Source organism: Sceloporus occidentalis, unplaced genomic scaffold (assembly GCF_023333645.1).
Source record: "Sceloporus occidentalis isolate IW3139 unplaced genomic scaffold, rSceOcc1.0.p SCAF_5, whole genome shotgun sequence".
In the NCBI taxonomy this organism is placed as follows: domain Eukaryota; kingdom Metazoa; phylum Chordata; class Lepidosauria; order Squamata; family Phrynosomatidae; genus Sceloporus; species Sceloporus occidentalis.
In genome coordinates, this window is record NW_028316985.1 from 85610714 (window position 1) to 85631069 (window position 20356).

At 39.2% G+C, this 20356-nt stretch overlaps 1 non-coding gene across 1 annotated transcript; it reads right to left on the minus strand.

Annotated features, from left to right (window-relative positions):
* Positions 1-16868: 16868 nt before the first annotated feature.
* LOC149312430 (U6 spliceosomal RNA) lies at positions 16869-16971 on the minus strand. Its single transcript, XR_016281531.1, has one exon. It is a non-coding gene; the product is annotated as a U6 spliceosomal RNA (small nuclear RNA).
* Between the last annotated feature and the right edge of the window lie 3385 nt (positions 16972-20356).

Genomic DNA, 20356 nt, shown 5'->3' on the forward strand with positions numbered 1-20356 from the left:
CACACATGATAAGCCATATCTATCCCAGTTTATTTCTGGTCCCATTCATTTTGCAGGATACATGCTGGACCTGGTGTTCTGTATTAAATACTGGCAGTCTCTATGTGAAGGAGCTGTATGTAGCCCTGTTGTTATGGAAAGAGCATTATCTAGTGGGATTTGCCTCCAAAGAAGTGATGAATTAATGGATGTGGATAGTTTTCTGATGCTTCCTGGGAATTTTCCTTTTGCCTTGGCAAATAATTCTGTTGAAGCTCTGTTGGCATCTCAAATGGGGAAATGGTTTACCTGGTTGCCCTGTTCACCTGAATTTCCTAACAGTAACATAGCACGCATACTGGGAGTATAATAAAATATTTTCTAGTGGTTTTTACAGGTTTAGTATGAAGGTTTCCAATGTCAAGGGCTTCATGTATCTCAAAGAAATGTAAGAGGCCAATGTAATGGCTGCTCCAACTCGAAGAGACCCTTCTTGTACCTTCTCCTACGCCTTCCCTGTTGCAGGATATGGTTCTAGCACTATCCTTGGCATAAAAAGAAATGAATTGCTAAACACTTCTTAACTATCCTAAGCTAAAGATACAAAATAAGTAAAGGGTCCCTTAAAAATACCACAAAGCAAGGGAGATGGGGCTGGTTATGCCATGGGCCTTGTCTACTTGCATAAAGATCTAATTAACTTTAGCAGTTTTCTCTAAGAGAATAATGCTCTGTGGTTGAAATAGTGTGAGAAGCATCAGCCAGCAGGGTCTCCTGGGAACTGTCCATGGTCCTGACTTCCCTGTTTGCTGTGTGAGGTAAGCTGGGCTGGCCTTCATCCAACCTATCATTAGAAATTATGGCTTTTGAGGAGCTGAGTTAGATATCTTCCGATTTAATGACAGTCATTCTACATTAACAGAAACATTTTCTGGGGTGATCTCATCTTGTTTAGTTAGAGCTCCATTATCCTTTCTATGACTCTGTGTTATTTTCCTATGTGAATGTCTTCAGTGAATGGGAATCAATACAGTAAGGAAGTACTGGATACTGCTGTGTTTTCAAATTCTGTCATTCATAAAACTAATTTGCTTCACTAACGTATAATAAAAACCTTTAAAGTATTTCTATTGGATGAACTCTGTAATTTAAAATACTAAACTAGTTTTCCAAAGTGTAAATGAATGGAAACAACGCTTTAAAAATCAGTTCATCAAGATTGGAGATAAATATAGTTATTAAAGTTAGTGCTCTCCTAAGATCATTTTCTTTTTTGGAGTATATTCCTGGGAGTCAGCAATCTATGGATATTTGTAATGTCACATTTTTTAACAAAAAATAGTATCAATTAATTTGACAGTTAATAGAAAATATTTGCAGAATATAGAAATGTATTCCAGTTTATGAAAATGGCAGAGCATCCATTTGTTCTTAACTAAGGGAATGAAGCACCACTGAGAGAGCCAATGTGGTGCAGTGGTTTGAGCCATGGACTATGACTCTGGAGAGCAGGTTTCAAATCCCTGCTAAGCTATGGAAACCCACTGAGTGATGCTGGCCAAGTCACACTCTCTCAGCCTCAAAGGATGGCAATGGTAAACTCCTTCCGAAGGAACTTGCTAAAAACACACACACACCCTGTGATACGTTCACCTTAGAATCACCTAGAAATGATTTGAAGTCAAATACACACACATAGTAGTGTTAACAGGAAGCTGATATCACAGCTCTTGATATTAATTTTTACCTGAACCTCAAGACATTATTGGAAGTTAATTTCATTCTCATTTTGCAGAGTGTGAAAGCTGGATTATAGTGGCAAGAGAAATGCCAAAAGCTCATGGCAGAAGTGGAAACTAGGTTTCCCCACTGAATGTCTGTCTTTTGTAAATTAGACTACATTGCTCTCAGGTCAAAGTAGTTGTGAAGTTAAATGTGTTTTGATTTTTTTTAAATTAAAGTTGAATTGTGTGTGTGTGTGTGTGTGTGTGTGTGAGAGAGAGAGAGAGAGAGAGAGAGAAGGCATGCAAAGGCCTTCCTCTGCAGCTACTATTTGCACTACGGAGAAATAGTCAGCACAATAATGCTTAAAAGAACCCTGATAAAATTATTACATAGGAAACTGGGCTGGGCAAAATGAGGCCCTCCAGATGTTGTTGCGTAGAAACTCATCAACCTAAGGCAACAAAACCAATATTGAGAAATGCTAGGAGCTGCATTCTGAAAAGCTGCATTTTGCCCAGCCGTGCCTTAAATATATGTAAAATGTTCTGGTTTATTTTTGTTAAGAGCAGTGCACTGGTTTTATGGAGGGTGGAACCTCTTCTAGAGATTAACTCTCTGCAGGATCTTATAGGCGGAAAGCTTTAGAACAGACAGTTAACCAAGTGGCTCCAAGTAAAAAATGAAGTAGAAGGACAAGCTGATTACAGCAAAGAAAAAAATATTTAAAAGTAAGAAAATGATAACAACAGAAACCAACAAAACAGTCAATAACCAATGCAAGCTGTTTCTCAAAGTAAAAGTGAGGGCATTATGGATGCTAAAATTCTTCTTCTAACCAATTTCGCGGGTTGCGTTGGAGATGGCTTAAAGGGCTTACAGACTAACACACATGGATGTTCTCATTCTTCGACAAGAAGATGACTGAAGACTGAAAAAGATCTTTTTTTTGGGGGGGGGGGAGGGTTCCAAGAGAGGGGAGATCAAAAAAGAGAAATTTCTCTATGTATTTTAAAGGTTTTCTTAACTTGAGGGGGTCAAGTGAAGGGAATACCTCTTAATTGGTCAAACATGATCTCAACATATGCTTGCAAAAGGGCAGAGATGTTCAGGTTCTGATAATGGCCCTTAAGTGATCTGAGCAAGTATTGACAATGGGCTTCATACACCAGACAAATAGATACCCTTTGAAATATCATCTCATCCTAGGATTGTACTAGTATGAGCCAATTTGGCAGTCTCCATTCAGTGAAAGTGAACAAGACAGTTAAGCCTTCATTGCTCTCACTCAGTGAAACAATTTCTTACTCACTGAAACTGCGGTTGGGAGATTTCTAGTCTTGCAATTTAAAATGAGGCATGGATTTTCCAAAATGGACAAAGAGTCCTGGCCTTCATCAACCCTAATTTGTCCATTATGAATTCTTTAGATTCTGACAACAGCTTTCTTGTCATATGCATCAAGGTCTAATATTCATACAGTGGACCCTTGCTATTTGCTGGGGTTTGGTTCCAAGATTCCCTGTGTATAACAAAATCCGTGTATGCTCAAGTCCCATTAAATATAATGACATAGCAAAATGGTGTCCCTTATAAAAAAATGGAAAATCAAGGTAAATTTATACTTTTTTGGAACATTTTCAAACCATGTATGCTTGAATCCGTGTATAAAAAATCCGTGTATAAGAAGGGCCGACTGTATTTATTGAGCACACATCATTGCTTTGCTACCCCCAAATCAAACAGTGAAAAGGACCAACTGGTATTTCTAAACATATAAATATCTGTGAGAATCTGAGTTTCAAAGTTAGTATTTGTAGTTACAAACACGGTGACTAAACTGCATTGTGTAAATTACAGGATGATTGTAACATATATAAGAAGGGACAACTTGAACACTTTTTGAGGTGGAACTATATTTTAGTTACTCTAATAATTACACAAATATGTGAACTCACTACTTAGATATGCTTTGTATCATAGGCTAGTGGCTTCTGGCATTCTGCTTTTTTTTAAACTACCTATTTTATCACTGTGGAATAACAAGAAAGCAAAAACTTACTTTGAATTGTAACTACAATGCTGGCTAATTATGGGTTGCTTGGAGCTGTTGGAGAGTAGGGATATTTAGAAATATTCAAATATGTGACAAAAACGGAAGGGCTGTGCAGACTGCCCCTAAGGGGTGTCCTGCAGCAGCTTCCATTTTTGCCAGTTTGGGGCCACAGTAACCGCACACCGCGACCCTGATCGGGCCTTTTCAGGGCACAATAAGCGGTTCCTTTTTATGCCCTGCAAAGGGCACAATAACTACAACGCCATGGCTTTACGGAGTTCCTTTGGCACTGCATCATGCAGACACAGCACCAGAGGAGCATCATGATGCCGCACACAGTGTGGAGCAGCGCGTGGCATCACATGCATTGTGTAAACGCTATACCCTGACTCCGCTCCCAGGCCAGCCTTTAAGGCCGGTCTACACAGGGCCTGAGTTTCCAAGGTGTCTGGAAATCTTGATGGAGAGAATGCTGGAAGGAGGAGAATCTTTCTCCACTTCCCCAGGGGATACCAAGTGTGCACTGTATACTGCTTCAACTCATTGGAAGAAAGGCATAATACAAATGTAGTAAATAATACATGCACAAATAAACATATTTAAAGTACTTTCCAATCTCTGTCCTAGGTTTATATGTAGTAAGAACAATGTGTAGACAAGGGATTACAAGGTCACTCATAAGTATGATAGGTAGACAAAAGCATTCCAAACAGTAGTAAATAATAAAATTAGAGACTCTAACTAGATGGCAATATTCAAAAACACACCTGTGTTAGCTTGTATCAGCATAAAAAGGAACTCTGTAGCACTTTTGAGACTAACTGAAAATGGAGGGTTGTAGCATAACCTTTTGTAGACTCAGTCTACTTCATGAAATGCATGTAAATATCCGGCATTTGACCCGGCATTTTTGTAACTGTAATTTCTTAAGTACTATTCATGCCCAGGTATGTACAAAGTATATTTTAAATTATATTGATGCTGTTTTTCTTTTCTTTTTATTTTTTATACTGGTCAAAGACCGAATAAACTATATTACAATTACATGTAAATATCTGATGAAGTAGACTGAGGGCTTGTCTACATGATTTAAATACTCATCACACACACACACACACACACACACACACTGTGTGTGTGTAAGTGTGTGTGTGTGTGTGGGGGGGTATATGGACCTCTGGGTGGGGCATGGGATGGGGTTAAAGAAAAACTCCTGAAATTCCACAGAAAAGGGCATTATGTTCCACAGGTATCTGTGAAGATGTACTTTACTGAACATGTGGCCATCTGTTCACTTTGCATGGATTTGCATGCTGCATATTTGGATTATGTGTGTGTGGGCGAAATAGATGCAAATTTGTGCTATAAAGTGAAAACAGTTAAGCATTAATGAGAATGTGTGAAAATCTGCAGCAATTCACATAATAGACTTATGTGTGGATTAGCCTTGAGACTAGGAAAGTTTATGCTACAAACCTCTTTCTCTCAGTTAGTCTCAAAGGCTAACAATGGGAATCCAGGATCCAAACTGACTGAATGCAGTTCAGTAAACCAACAAATCTCTACTACTGTCTGTCTGTCTGTCCATCTAGGGAGAGAGAAAAAAACATTTACATTAGGATAGGACTAGATTTTTTCCCATAGATAGAGCATCTGTAAGCAGAATTCATCTTAAGGCAGCCCTGCCTCTCCAGCTCCCAATATTATAAGTCACTTTTGGCTGAACAGTTCCCCCATTTCCTTGAGTGCATTTTGGGGAGACTTAGGGAATTATATAAGAAGCGACAGAGCAGCCAGTGAAGAGAACCTCCTTTCCCATTCAGCCATAGCAGAAAAACTCCACTGGGACAAGACGAACCCTTTGCTTATAGAAAAGGCCCTTTCAACTGCTGGCCCAAACCTATTAAGTGAAGAAAAAAGAAGAAAGCTGAATGTTCTGCTCCCCACTCCTCGGTGTAGCCACAGAAATAAATAACTTCCGTCTATCCTTCCATGATGAGATGTTATGAGTGTTCTCTTATTTACATTTAGCAAAGATTTTTTGCTCATTAAAAACCAGGGGTCAAGAGGTAATTGAACCATAAAATGCAAAACTGAGAGATGTAAGGGAGGGAGGGAGGAGAAGAATGCCTTGAGGAAGTTGACAAGAGCCCTGAACAAGATGTTGCACCATGATTTTTTTTCTAAAGGCTTAACAGGAAGAGAATGGGAACTGAACAAATGCATACTCTGGAAATGGTTCAAGACCTGAATTTATTTGGAAAAATCCAAATGTACATTCTCCTTTACCACAACATTTTCTTTCAGTCATACCTTGCTTACTTGTACATCCAAGTTGTTTCCCCTTGTGTGTTGTTTTCCTCACTACCTATTTGGGTATAAGCTGATACACAACTTGGGTAGGATCTTGCCAGATTTCTTCTATAAAGCTATGTAAAATATCAAGTATGATGCTTGTCCTTATTAGGTAAGGATTATATTAATTAACAGTAATTTGAATTGTACATTTCCAAGAATGGATTCTGTTAGGTGTAGTGGTTTGGTAGGGCTCAGAAAACTGAAGGGCAAAGTACTTCACTGAATTCATTGGCATGCAATGGTACTCCCTTTGGTAGCTGGATTCCCTTGTGTTTCAGCTGAAGAAGTACAATGCACTGAAAAGAAAACAGGACCATGCCTCCTGGATCCAGCCCAAAGCTGCCTGCATTAGACAGATCTGTTTAGTATTGCCCAATGTCCATGCATTAGATTGATATTTACAACCGAGAGGCCTATATGACTGGTATTTCCAAATTTGTGTATGTTTCCTTTGGGCAGAGGTCTATGCTCGGCATGATCTCTCTTTGCATTTGGAAAATCTGTCCTTGCATATTGGATAAGAACGTAAAACCAGTTGTGTCACTAGGGTTGGTGTCACCCAGTGCTGTAACTCATGGTATCACCTCCCCACACATATTTACCCCTTCCCACACCACTTTCTACAGAATCCTAAGTCATATTTTTGTACTAATATTACTCATGAATCATAATTCTCCTATATCACTGAGTCTAATGCTAATAGTTGTGACATAAACAACTAGCACAATTAAAATAATACCTTTAAATCATAATAGCATACGCACAAACTAAATGTATTTTGACATGCATAGTTTCATGTACATGGTTATAGTGAGGATCAATGGTGTCACCCTCGGTTAGGATGTCACCTGTTGCAATCTGCATCCCCGCACCCTCCTAGTGATGCTACTGGGTAAAACTCTTTTTCTTCGTCTCACTGTAAAATATGTTTTTAACAGAGAGAAAGTATTTGGTCATAGAGTCCTCCACCAGCACTCCCAGATGCTATAATCCAGAACATTTTAGTTAGCACCAGAGGAAAGAGATACTTGGGACTACAACTAAATGCTAAATAAAAGTTAAATGCACAGTTTGTGAACGCTGCTGTTTAAGCTAAACCAAGTGCACACTGGTGTTTTAGTGCCAATGAAAGTCAAGAGTCCTTTCCTTTCCTACTGATAGATGTGTGTGTGTGCGTGGGGGGATTTTGAATAAAGACCAGAGGTTTAAACCCATGTGATGGTCCTGATATCTATCTGAACCACTGAAATTCTAGTGTAAAAAATCAGGACCTGGTAACAGTAACAGTTCTCCCACATAACAGTTTACTCTCAGCTCCTCTTGGCACAAGTTTTACCCATCTGTTTGGTATTGTCGTTGCTTGATGACTGCCTGAATAAGCAGCCCCCAAGCGCCTTCATTCAGGAGTAAACTGCCATAATGTATGAGTTTACACTTTGTAAAAGTTGCAAGGTGGGACTTTAAAAAACAAACAAAGAAAACCAGAGAACAATGAAGGCTGTTTGCTTCCCATGGCAGTGGGATGGTGAATGTCTTCTAGTTTAAAACTGAACTTTAAATGAGCAATCTAATAATAATTCCCTTAATGCTTGCATGGATTCACTGTTCCACTGAAATAAGAACCACAAGACACAACAGTTTAAATATATATTTTAATCAATGTACACATGCCATTAAAAGAAGACCTAAAGATATCCCCATGAGTATAAGGTATTGTAGATGAAATACGGAATCATATTGAAACCAGGCTCAGTCATTATCAGCAGCAGCATCATAATCAGTTTCACAGTTGTAATTGACTGGAGTTTTGGTTTTAATTCTACTGAAAAATCCAGGAATAAGTGGAGCATCATTGGATAAAGTCACAAATTCCAAGCAGTGTCCCTTTTTGTAATTGTGCTATTGTGATCCTGTCTATGGAAAATTCATTCAGATGATTTGTCTGTCCATCTGGAATTGTGAAACCACCTATCACTACTGGTATCACAGTTGCTTTGTTTTCCCAGAAATGCTGACTCTCACTTTGTAGATTTCAATATTTCATAACATTTTCCCTCTCTATGGCTTTGATTCTGCTGTTCCCTATAGTCCACATTTTCTCTGTCTCAACCACATTTCTGTTTGGCATGTTATGTTCTTGTCAGGCTGAATTTCAAATGTCCATAGGATTAGTCACCTTTCCCCCCCCACCATTCTTCACAACTTCTTTGGGCTGCTGTTCCTACCAGTTGTTTATAGATGATGAATCATGTTTTTTGCACAGATTCCAATGTTTAATTCCAGCTGCCTTTATTAATATTGTGATTATTATCATTATCAGAAGCTGGAAAGAAACACAATGAATGAACAAAAAACATTTAAAGGATCTTTGTACTTGTGAAAGTGATGATATAAATGGTATAACAAAAGAAGATCATTTATTGTTCAAACGTCCTGGAATGTAAATCATATGGGATACAATTTTATATACTAAATGCTCTTTTATATGTTTCCTGAACTATTGCCCTTGCCATATGCTTACAGTTGGTTTTGAAAATCAAAGAAGGGTCTTGCTGAGTCAGGCCACACCTCAGTCTAATCCAGTATCAGGTTTCCAAGGAGGATAGCCAGATGCCTCTCAAATGTACTCCTCCCTTGTTCCAGCATTTGGAAGTTATACTGACTCACTACATTAGAGATTCTGCGTAAATATCTTTGGGTTAGACAGACCTGTACTCTGCACATGCTTATTTATACCTTCAAAAATAGAGCACAATTGAAGCCTGTTAGTAACAGGGCTTGGACACATTATTCCTTTGGATTAAAGCTCCCAGAAATCTCCCACCAGCATATAGCCATTGGGGGTTCTTTGAAAAAGCCATATGTACAGATGCTGGTTAGTTGTCACTGCCACATTTTATGGATTTTAAGTGCAAATTACATGTTGTGGGCCTTTATTGTTGTTTGGTCTCTCCTGAAAATAAGGATTTTTGTACTCTTTACTGAGATAAAAGCTTGCCTCTGAGTTGGCTATTTTTGTAAGTTCTGCTGAGGGACTTCCTTACTACAGATGCAGAAATCGGTTAAAAGCAAAACACCCATTGCTTTCCTCTCTAGGCAAAAGTGTAGCACAGAGCTGATATTTACTGTAATACTACACAAAGAAGGGATCTTGTAGCACTTTTGAGACTGAGTGAAAGATGTTGTAACATAAGATTTGTACACTTGGTCTACCAAGTCTATGAAGGCTTATGCTACAATATCTTTCTCTCAATTAGTCCTTTTGCATACTTGTATTCTAGATTAACATGGCTTTGGCTATGCATACTACACAGTGAAGTTGCCTATGTGAGAAAGCCATCTTCTGTTTCATCCAGTAAGCCAAACCCTGGAAAATTTAGGTTTTGGACTCCAGGTTGAGTTTCCCTTGTCCAGAATTCCAAAATCCAAAATGGTCCAGAATTCAAAACTTTTTTCATAGGTAGATAAGATAGTAATTTTGCTTTCCGATGATTCAATGGACACAAACTTTGTTTCATGCAGAAAATTATTTTTAAAATGTTGTGTATAAAATTACCTTCAGTCTATGTGTATAAGGTGTATATAAAACATAAATGAATTTCATGTTTAGACTTTGGTTCCATCTCCAAGATATCTTATTATGTATATGCTAATATTCCAAAATAATAATTAAAAAAGCCAAAATATTTCTGTCCCAAGCATTTCAGATAAGGGAGACTCAACCTGTGCAAGTCCCACAGTTCCCCAGCCAGAATGAGCCACAAAAGTAACTTTTCCAAGCTCTACTGTAAGCAAAACAATACTGCAGTGTTTCATGTTCCCCACGAATACATGCAGTGTTGCATGGACAGAATTCCATGAAGATCCATGACACTTATTCCCATAAGAGGAGCTTGAATGTCACGCTGAGACAGCTGAACACACCTGGAGTTTATCTCTTATCCTTTCTCTTCAGAATGTGGTTAACATCTTGCATGCCAACAGACATACTGATCTTGACTTCAGCATGTTGAGCATCCTTAATATGGTCAGGCTTTTCTTTCTAGCATCAGCTCCTGTGGGTCACCAAGAAGCTCTAAATACCACAAAGAAGAATTTTGCCAGTCTTCTAATCTAATTTCCTACATTCCCCACTCTTCCTTTAGCTGTTTACAGAAGAGTTTTCATAAGCAAATTTATAGGTTGACAATGTTGGCAATACTCATACTTCCTAAGGTTTAAAGACACACACTGCTATCTAGTGGCAAAAAGAAGGAGCATCATCCAGCAAAATAGGACTAACCAGATGCAAGGGCTTTTTTGCAAAGGCAGCTGCTTTTTACACATTATTGTTTTAATGCTGTTTACTTTATATGTAATGAACTTTTTTTTTATTTCTATGAGATATTGTGACTAACATCTTTTACCAGTTAGCTAGTAAATTTCAGTATGTGCCCCCTCCTGCCAGGGAAATGCACATTTCTTTCTCATCTCCATATCTGTTATATGACTGTTTTGTTTCTCTTTTTATGAAACGAGAAGCATCCCTTTCTTTGCCCCTGCTCCTACAAATACAAGCATGCTTGCGCATAGGTTTTATACTGCATAGCTTGATATAACATATCCTCCCATTAAGTAAAGCATATTCGAGCAGTGTTTTGCTTTCATTTGGAATATAGGTTGATGAAAAAATCAGTAAATAAATTCAAGGAGGTCTAACAAACTATTGGAGAGAAAAATGGGGAAATCTGGCAGTCATGTTTTGCTAGTTCAAAGAAAGATGAGTTATTAATAGATACGGACATAGATAATAGAAAATAAAAGGATAAAACCTTCAATTATATAAACATATTGTTATTCTGGTAGAAAGATGTAGAAAAGCAATGAATAACATTGTATGAGAGAAAGATTTTGAAAGAAAGCGGTTAAAATCACATGCTGACAGGAGTAACAAGAAAGAGGGTTAGGGATATGGGTTTATAGATGGGAATTGTTACTGTAGATTGATTATATTATTTATGGTGTGCAACAATTAATAATATTAATAATAAAGAAATAAATACTGTCCGCCCTCCTTATCTACAGATTTTTTTTATCCATGGATTCAAGCGGATTATCCACGGATTGAAAATATTCAGAAAAATTATACATTCCAAATAGCAAACCTTGATTTTCCATGTTATATAAGGGACACCATTTTTCTATGCCATTATATTTAATGGGGCTTGAATATCCATGGATTTTGTTATCCATGGGGGGGGTGGGTGGGTCCTAGAACCAAATCCAATGGATAACAAGGATCCACTGTATAGGCTGGCATTCTGTTCAGCAGCTGCAATATCTTAAGATGGACTTATGACATCCTAACTTCTGGGAATTAACTTTTATGGTCCTGAATAATGAAACCTGACCCCCACCCCCTAAACCTACCTTCACCAATGCTGCAACTAAAGCATTTCTGCAGCGCTAGAGATTGCATCACTGGGAAGTGACATCTGAAGTGCTCTCTTGCTCATGGGGTGACTTAGCGTGACTCCAAGGTCTCTCCGGCTGCAGTGGTGTCATTTGGTGCAGGGGCCAGGGCACCAAGGCAGAAAGGATTGGCCCAAAATGGAAGGGGTGGGGTTTCTGTAAGAAGGGATGAAGAGGTTGGGCTCAGCCTTGCTGAGCACATGCACGTGCACACTCCCCGACACTCCTTGCTACAGCTTGGCTTTCCATAGGGGAAAGTCAAACTGCAGCAAGGAGCTGGCATGAGTAAGGTCCTCTGACCCTCCTTGCTGCAGCTTGGCTTTCTTCAGAACCCAGCTCTGCAGAAGCCCTCCCTTCCGCTTGCACTCATCCTGGATCCTTGCTGTGATCTCCTCTAAGGAAAACTAGGCTGCAGCAAGGAGGGAAGAGTGTGTGGGGGGGTGCAGCCAGGGGACACCTCCCTCTGGGGTGTCCCCTGGTGCAGTCTGCACCCCCACGCGCCCCACAGTGATGCTACTGTTCAGCTGTCTGTTCACGAGGCACCCCAAAACTGGGAGAGTGCTGTGGTTGTCATTTTTCAGTGCTTCAGTCTCTAGTGCCTAAGCAATGCTTCAGCAAGGGTAAAGGCAGATTTTTGGCAGGCTAGGCATCCCCAGTCGTAGTTATGATGATGGAGCTCCATCAGCATAGATGCAATGATAATACAGGATCTCAGCAATTCTGATTGCTCAGGAGGCAAAGGACCTTGTACAATATGTTGTATTGTCTATTTGTTGTTTTCATTTTAATAGTAATTTTAAAACTGGTTTTCACTTTAGTGATAGTTAGATTATATTTTTAACTTTGCTAAGATGTGAATGCTTAGCTATATTTGTTTTAACTTTTATAAGCTGCCTTGAGTCTCAAACTGGGAAAAGATAGGATAACAAGAAACAACAACAACATTCTTCTATGCATGCATTTCAAGTGTATACATTTTTTTCGATTGCATCTGCAGCCATCTGTCAATGTAGGAATTCTAGAGAACATATTGCACATGTCCTACCCTTTCCTGATAGTCCAGAATTCATGGAAGACAAGTCTGTTCTTCAGGCACCCCTGTATCCTACTGCTAGCTACTGAACAAGCAGTAATCCTGCCATCACCAACCTCATCCTTCCCTGATACAAGTTCTTTTAGGGCCAAACAACATGACACACACACACACATGTAATGTGTGTATAGGTTTCCACCCACCACCATTGGAACTCCAGTACATGCCGACAAGACAATTCATAATTCCTCCCTGCTACTACTGGTTGAGACAAGGAATGTGCTACTGTAAATTATTCATTTTCACAAGGGAGAATGAATGATTTAATCAAATTTCTCCCTGCTCCCAGGCATCTTTAAAAAATATACTGCTTTTTGAAGAGGTGTTGCATTGGGAAATAACAGGGGTGGGCAAATGTAGATGGCTAGGGGAACGCATAACCCCCCAGGGGATCTTGGATAACTGCAGCAGCTGCTGCAGCAGCAACAACAACAAAATATTTTTATTGCCAAACATCTAGAGGATATGGGGCCAAGTTCAATAGGTATGAGGTTCCACAAAAGGCCTCTCCTAGGCCTAAATTGTTGCAGGATCCTGCAAAATGTAGTGGAGATACATCCCATATCCCCTAGTAGACTTTTGGGGAGGTTTCAGGGCAAAAAAGTTTTTTTTCTTCTGAAAAAATTCACAAAAATGTTTTTGTTACACTGAAGGCCCAGGGAGCCTCCAAGTGTGGTGGCAATTTCATTCATGACACATAAAGTGCACTTAGGGGCATCCTGGACCAAAATAAATTGAAAAGGAAATGACCCTTAGGTGCTCTGGGGCTAGAGAAATGGCCCTGGGTGGGTGCACGAGGCTTCAATTTGCAATAAAGTCTCTGGCAGCAATGACAGGAGAGATCCCACTGTCTGCCCCCTTGTGACATCAGGAGGGGGAAAGGCATCCAAGGGTCTGGAACACTGCATTGTTACAGATCCTTGGCCACCTTCCCCCCTTACCCATCCACTGACATTGTGCAGAAGGCATGACATGGGTGGCATTGACACAGGCAGAGGGTAATGCAACTGAGGATCTCAAAGCTTGGACAGGGGATATGACTGTGGTTTTGAACAAATATGTCTTGAATGTGGTGCTCTATTACACAATATGATAGAGTTGTTTGCAAGGTGATGGCAGCCTACTCATTGTTTACCTGATCGTGCAGTCCTATCCTTACTTTTTATCCTTACTTTTTATAAACTATCATTTGTTTATATTCTCCAATCTGCCTGTATATGAACCTATGGTATAAAACTAAGTTATGTTTTAAATTGGAATTTTGTAATAGTGCTGGCCAAATGGCTGTAATAAAGTTATTATTAAGCTTGTTGTCTTCCTGGATCCTTAGCTGCTTACCTCTGTTGTCCATCCTGTACCACACTGGGGGTAGGAGGCATCCATGGATTTCTTCCTGGCTTTCCCATGCCCACTCACCAAGTGATATCATGAGCTACATCTATTCAATCATGTGGTGGTGGTGTGGGGGGAATGAAAAAGGGTCTTGTGAAGGAGTCTCCTCATTAAGGTTTTTGAACATTTGCTTCCCCTCAAGCATTTGAATATTATTTGCATCACTAAGAACCTACATAAGTTTGGCAGAATATGGGCCTGTACCTCCTTTATACCACCCCACATGTGAAACCAACCTTTTTTCATGCCAGAGCCACCCCACACAATCAAGGTCAGGGTAAGGTGGGGTTGCTAAGGCAGAATCCTGCTGCATTTCTGATGCTGGGAGTATATGGATAACATCATCCTTTTGGATCTCCACTGAAAAGCGGAGATCTGGGAAGATTATCTGTTGTCTTTTCTTCTAGTTGTTCCTCTACCCTACCTGGACCAATAATTGACCATGAGTGTGTTCTTTAGCATCAAACAGGTTGGATGTGTTCATGGGGCAATGACTTTGTCCATGGAGGTAATGAATATCTTATTGTGCAACATCCTTAAAAAGAAAATGTAGTGAGAAGTCGACACTTGCATATATCACCGACATTATTCCATCCATTAGTTCCAGGTGGCTAATGTAGATACTGAATGATGATTGTCATCAGAACTGTAATAAAGGAGAAAGGCCCTGTTTAGAAGTCAGACACAGTTGCTAATAACACAGCAAAGCCTGTTGAATCATCTGAATAAATGGAACTCTCCTTAAATGTTGACTTACTAAATTCATATTGATTCAATGGGTCTATGCCAGTTGGGAACCAATACTCAGACTCTGTGCCAATCTCCCTCTAGCTTTATTTCCCTCTCTCTTTTCATCATAGTTTACTCCTCCTCCCAACAACATCTCTCCCACCTCTTATTTCTCTCCACACCTCTTTTGCTTAATTACTCTTTTTTCCAACTCTTTTCTTACACAGGTGCTCTTTCTGTTAATGTCTCATTGCTATAAGCAGAATGCAACACAATATGGCAAATTCTTTACAATACATTACATTCTATTGTTATGGCATCTTAATCACCTCCTCCCGTTCTGTCAGTGATAATCTATGTTCAGGGATAGTAGGAGTCTGTTTTCATAGTATGCATTATTGTAACGGCATCATTCTTCTATGGATTTCTTGGAAAGCTATGTACAATAATTGTAAATAAATGCAGGGAGTGCTCTATCTGCCATCTGCATGTGTAGAATATGCAATCATAATTGACGATTCTGTTCATTTTAAAATGCTAACTATTGGTACAGATAAAGTGTCTTCAAAATACTTCAGTGAAAATTGTTGGGTGGAAGAGCTATTCAGGATTGGTGACCATGTAGCTGTCTAGAAGTTAAGCTACATCCCCAGTCATCCATTACCACTGACTATGGCACAAAACAGACGACACATGCCACCAAGATGCTCAGAATCAGGCTTCAAGCGATCTGGCTGCCCAGATGTGGGCTGGCTTCCAGGTGCTCTGGCAGTGTGGAGTTTATATGCCACACGCCACCAGGGTGCCTTAAAGTCGGCTTCCAGCAGTGGCAGGGAGGAAAAGCTGGCTTTTTGCCAGTGCAAAAATGTAGCGGCTGTTTGCCGCTTCTTTTTTGGCCAGCAAAAGGTGGATTGGGGTCGTGGTCCCAATCCACCTTTGGAAGGGGAGGTCTTCAAGGTTCAGAGGGATGTGGAATTACATAAGAGGAAGGCAGAGCTAGTGTGTTTTTTGCACATTTATTCATCTCACATCAATAGTGCCTGGAGATATTTGGGTCTTATTAAATCTGGTTTCCTATCTCAAGTTTTTTGGAATCACAAGAGCCTCCTTTTTAATTGCTTGTGGTGTTGATGGTATGCAGGGAATATAAAAATAGGTAATAAAAGCATCATGTTGCGGGGGGGGGGGGGGGTCCATTAACAATAAGACATATTTGGTTTCAGATCTGCCTGGGCGTTTATAAATTGCTATTCAAGCACAGGAAATCTTGATTTAGGTCTTTCTCTAAGTGATTCTATAACAGAATTTCTCCCCTTAGATCATCTTGACAGATCTTTAGCTGTGATTTCCAATGGCACCTAAACCTGCCACATGAGTCTTACAGTTTAATACCTAGATATGATTACTAGCAAACACCTGGCTCAAATGACTCCTTATATAAATCCAGGCACTTTAAGTGACAAAGAAAATGTTCAAAGGTGAATCTGCCTAAAACTGAATATTGCTATACATAATACATAGCATGGCAATATGGCTTTTAAAAATTGTGTTTTATTGGCATGGGTCCTGCAAAAAGTCTCTTTGCAGATAGAATTCTATTCCATTCTGCTTTCTTATAGGTGATCATAGAATCATAGAATCGTAGAGTTGGAAGAGACCGCAAGGGCCATCCAGTCCAACCCCCTGCCATGCAGGAAATCACAATCAAAGCATCCCCGACAGATGGCCATCCAGCCTCTGTTTAAAGACTTCCAAGAATAGAGATTCCACTACACTCTGAGGGAGTTTGTTCCACTGTTGAACAGCCCTTACTGTCAGGAGGTTCCTCCTAATGTTGAGGTGGAATCTCTTTTCCTGGAGCTTGCATCCATTGCTCCAGGTCCTAGTCTCTGGAGCAGCAGAAAACAAGCTTGCTCCCTCCTCAGTATGACATCCCTTCAAATATTTAAACAGGACTATCATATCACCTCTTAACCTTCTCTTCTCCAGGCTAAACATCCCCAGCTCCCTCAGTCGTTCCTCATAGGGCATGGTTTCCAGACCCTTCACCATTTTACTCACCCTCCTTTGGACACGCTCCAGTTTCTCAAAAATATGGAACGCTTCACGAATTTGCGTGTCATCCTTGCGCAGGGGCCATGCTAATCTTCTCTGTATCGTTCCAATTTTAGTATAAGTGATGTTGTTTTAAAAGAGAAGGAAAGACAAGAAAGATCTATAGCCTTTCCGTTTAACACTGCTTTTGAGGAGTATCAATAGAACAGGTGGGAGGTTTTTAAAAATCCAATATAGTAGCTGTTTTTAATGTAGTTTGGGGTGCTGAATTTGAAAAACACAATAAAAATGTCATTCCTCACACAGTTCTTTCTCAAATTCAATTTCACCCCCCAATTTAGTTGTTAATAAGCTTTGATTAAATGTGGACATTGATGTCCCAGTGTGCTTTCTTTTAGTGCTTTTGAATGGATTTTTGTCTTTCATATCAGCAAATTAAAGTGTTTTAAAAATCTGTTGGAGGATGTTACTTCCTTACTTACTCTTTACAGTATAATTCTTCATAGGATCATTTCATTCAGTCACATATTACAACATAAAAACATCAAAGCAGGTTGTCAAAAAACTGTACTTGATGAAGAAAATCTGAGGTCCTTTGTGGATTTAGAATGCAAAATTCCTATAAAACCAGCATACTTTTTTTAAAAAAGGGTTCATGACCTTCAGTTTTTCAGACCTGTGTAATGTTTGAAGGAATTTATCTCTGTTCTGAAAATAAATCTGCTAATATCCAAGATATGAGAGGACATTATTGAGAAAAAGTTTATTTTTTCATAGCCTCCTTTGTCAGTTTTCCCTCCTGAGAGGACTCAACAAATGAGTGATTCAGATACAGAAATCATTATTACGAAATAACGGGGGGCATGCAATGCATGTATCAGTGTGTAGTTCTCTTCAATGTCACAACCATCCAGTCATTTTCCCTAGATATCCGTTCACTACTGCAAATGTTTGAGTTCTTGTGGATATGATAATACCTTCTTTTTGTTTCTCAGTAGCCCTGTTTCCTCTGCATCAAACTAGCCTCTATGTAGAAACAATCCTACCTTAATGGTGAGATATGTCTGTTTGTCCAAGCACATACTTCCTCAGATCTGTATGCCAAACACATAGCTCTGAGGTAAAGCCCTTTTTCAAGGGGAAAAATGTGCTAACAGTAAGGAATATGCATTGCCCTTAATGTCCGGTTAAACCCTCTCTATAGCCATCATAACTCAGCACCTGAGCTATGTACAATACATGGAGGAAATCACCTTAAGGAAAAAGGTGCAGAAACATAAAAATAAAATAAAAAGTAAATGGAATAAACAAACCAACATATTTCCTCCTCATTGATTACAAATAAAATTGAACTACTCACCTTCTCACACATACCTACAAGTTTTGCATTTCTATGACTATTCATACAGTCTGATCATAAAGTTCTTTCCTGGGTACCAGCTTGGAGGTGGCATTGGGATGCATGGCGTGCATATGCCCTCCCCCACGCCACCCTGAAGCCAGCCTTTTTTGCCGATCTGCTCTGCCCCTAAGTTATTCTGCTTTGCATTCATTGGAGAATAGGTAAGATATAAATGTTATAAACAAGCAACAAGCCTACAAAGGAAAAAAAACAAAAACAAAACACCAAACTACATTTTACTGGAGATGTTTGAGAGGACTCCTGTTTCTTGATAATATATAGAAAAAAGGACAGACATGGCATCATTACTCATTAATTTCTTCTGTTCAGCCAAACCTTTTGTAGTGAAGTAAGGACAAAGGAAGCTAAATATATCCTGCTCTGTTGGAATACAGAACCATTGATTTTAGTGCATAGTGCAGCACTTGCATGTTTGGCTGCCATCATGGAAATGAGTGGAAAGTGTATTGCAACATGAGAGCTGTGTACAGACTGGGGATCTCAAGGGCCAGCAATGATGGATGAAACAAAAGTGTTCATTGAATCATCAAGGAGATATGTCAATATGAGATGCTGTCACAATGCACACAATCCTGCTGGTCTCCTTTCACTTGTTGAAAGATTAGTGTAAAGAGGATTCTAATCCATGGAAATAAAGACCCTGATATCAGTACAGTATAGAATTTTTACTGACCAGTCAAATTCAGGCTGCTTTAAATGCCACATGTATTTTTCACAACACAACCCACTCTTTCCCAATATTGTCCAAAGCTCAGCACTTTTAAAGCTGACTTTTGATAAAGTGAGCATATTATATATTCGCTGATATATCTTTGAGAGAAAAATAGTTCTTTCTAAAATATAAAGTGCCTGGATAGAATTTCTGCCCAAATTGCTGATGGTACCAGAAAGGTTAAAGATGAAAAGTTTGGCTAACAGTAGGCTGGTGATTTCAGACAGATGATTAGTGGTAATCAATGAAATTTAATTCACGTGATACTTCCAGAACTAGGATTTTTGAATTTGAGCTATTCATTGGACAACGAAGCTCTCCATAGTCACTCCATTATCTAGTTCCATTCTGCTTACATATTTAGCTGTTTATAGTCTTTCCTTCCCAGTTGCACTGCCAGACATTTAACTACCAGACACAAAATGTGTCTCATCCCCAAGGTAAAATTATACTGACTCAACAAGTTAAATAATTAGCAATTTCCACTCTTTTTCTGACACTTCAAATCCACTGCCTGAGATCGCTGGCTCAGGCTGGCCCTTCAGTTGCTAAAAGTCACTGTCATTCTAAAGCTGAGATGAAGCCTTTTGGTTTGGAAACACTACTACCCTGCTAATTTTTCAGCTTCTAAGAACTTTAAAAGATTCTGTTTTTTCATATGATGGGTTTGCTATGCTCAACTTTGGTTCAAAGAGAATAGACCAACTCTAGCTCAAACTGAGAATCAATGATGTAACTGCTTTTCTCCAAAAAGCAGAAAATTAGCAGTTTCCTTTCTGCCCACCTAAGAAATAGCATGACTGTCAGCACAAAATGTATTTAGACTAACTAACTAACTAACTAACTAACTAAATAAATAAATAAATAAATGGAAAGGAGACTATGCAGGAATAATGTATATCAAAGAACACACACAGCCACCAGGTGGCAAAATAGAGGTCTCAAATTTCAAGCATTGGAGCATTCTTTCAGAAAACAATAAACAAACCATTTAAACCCCTATTTTTAGTAGGTTCTCCTAAGGAATATATGCCCAGTCTTTTGGTCATTTATCCATCTGGATCTCATCCTCTCATTTTGCCATACAACATGAATGATAAAATTGCAGTAGTAGGTTTTCCAACCATTGCAGAAAAATAACAATGATTTCATTTCTACTGAAATCTTTTCTTTTCTTTTTTATGGTATGCTTTTGTATTATATGCTTCCATCACGATAAATGATGAGGAATCACACTTTTGAGCAACAATGAAATAATCACTGAAAGGAATGGTGAGACATATGCCACCTAATTGCAAATTGTTGTACTGAGTTCTGCAACACAATTGTGACTGACAAAAAGAAAAAGATAACTCCACAATTGCCACAAAAACCTAGGACCATGAA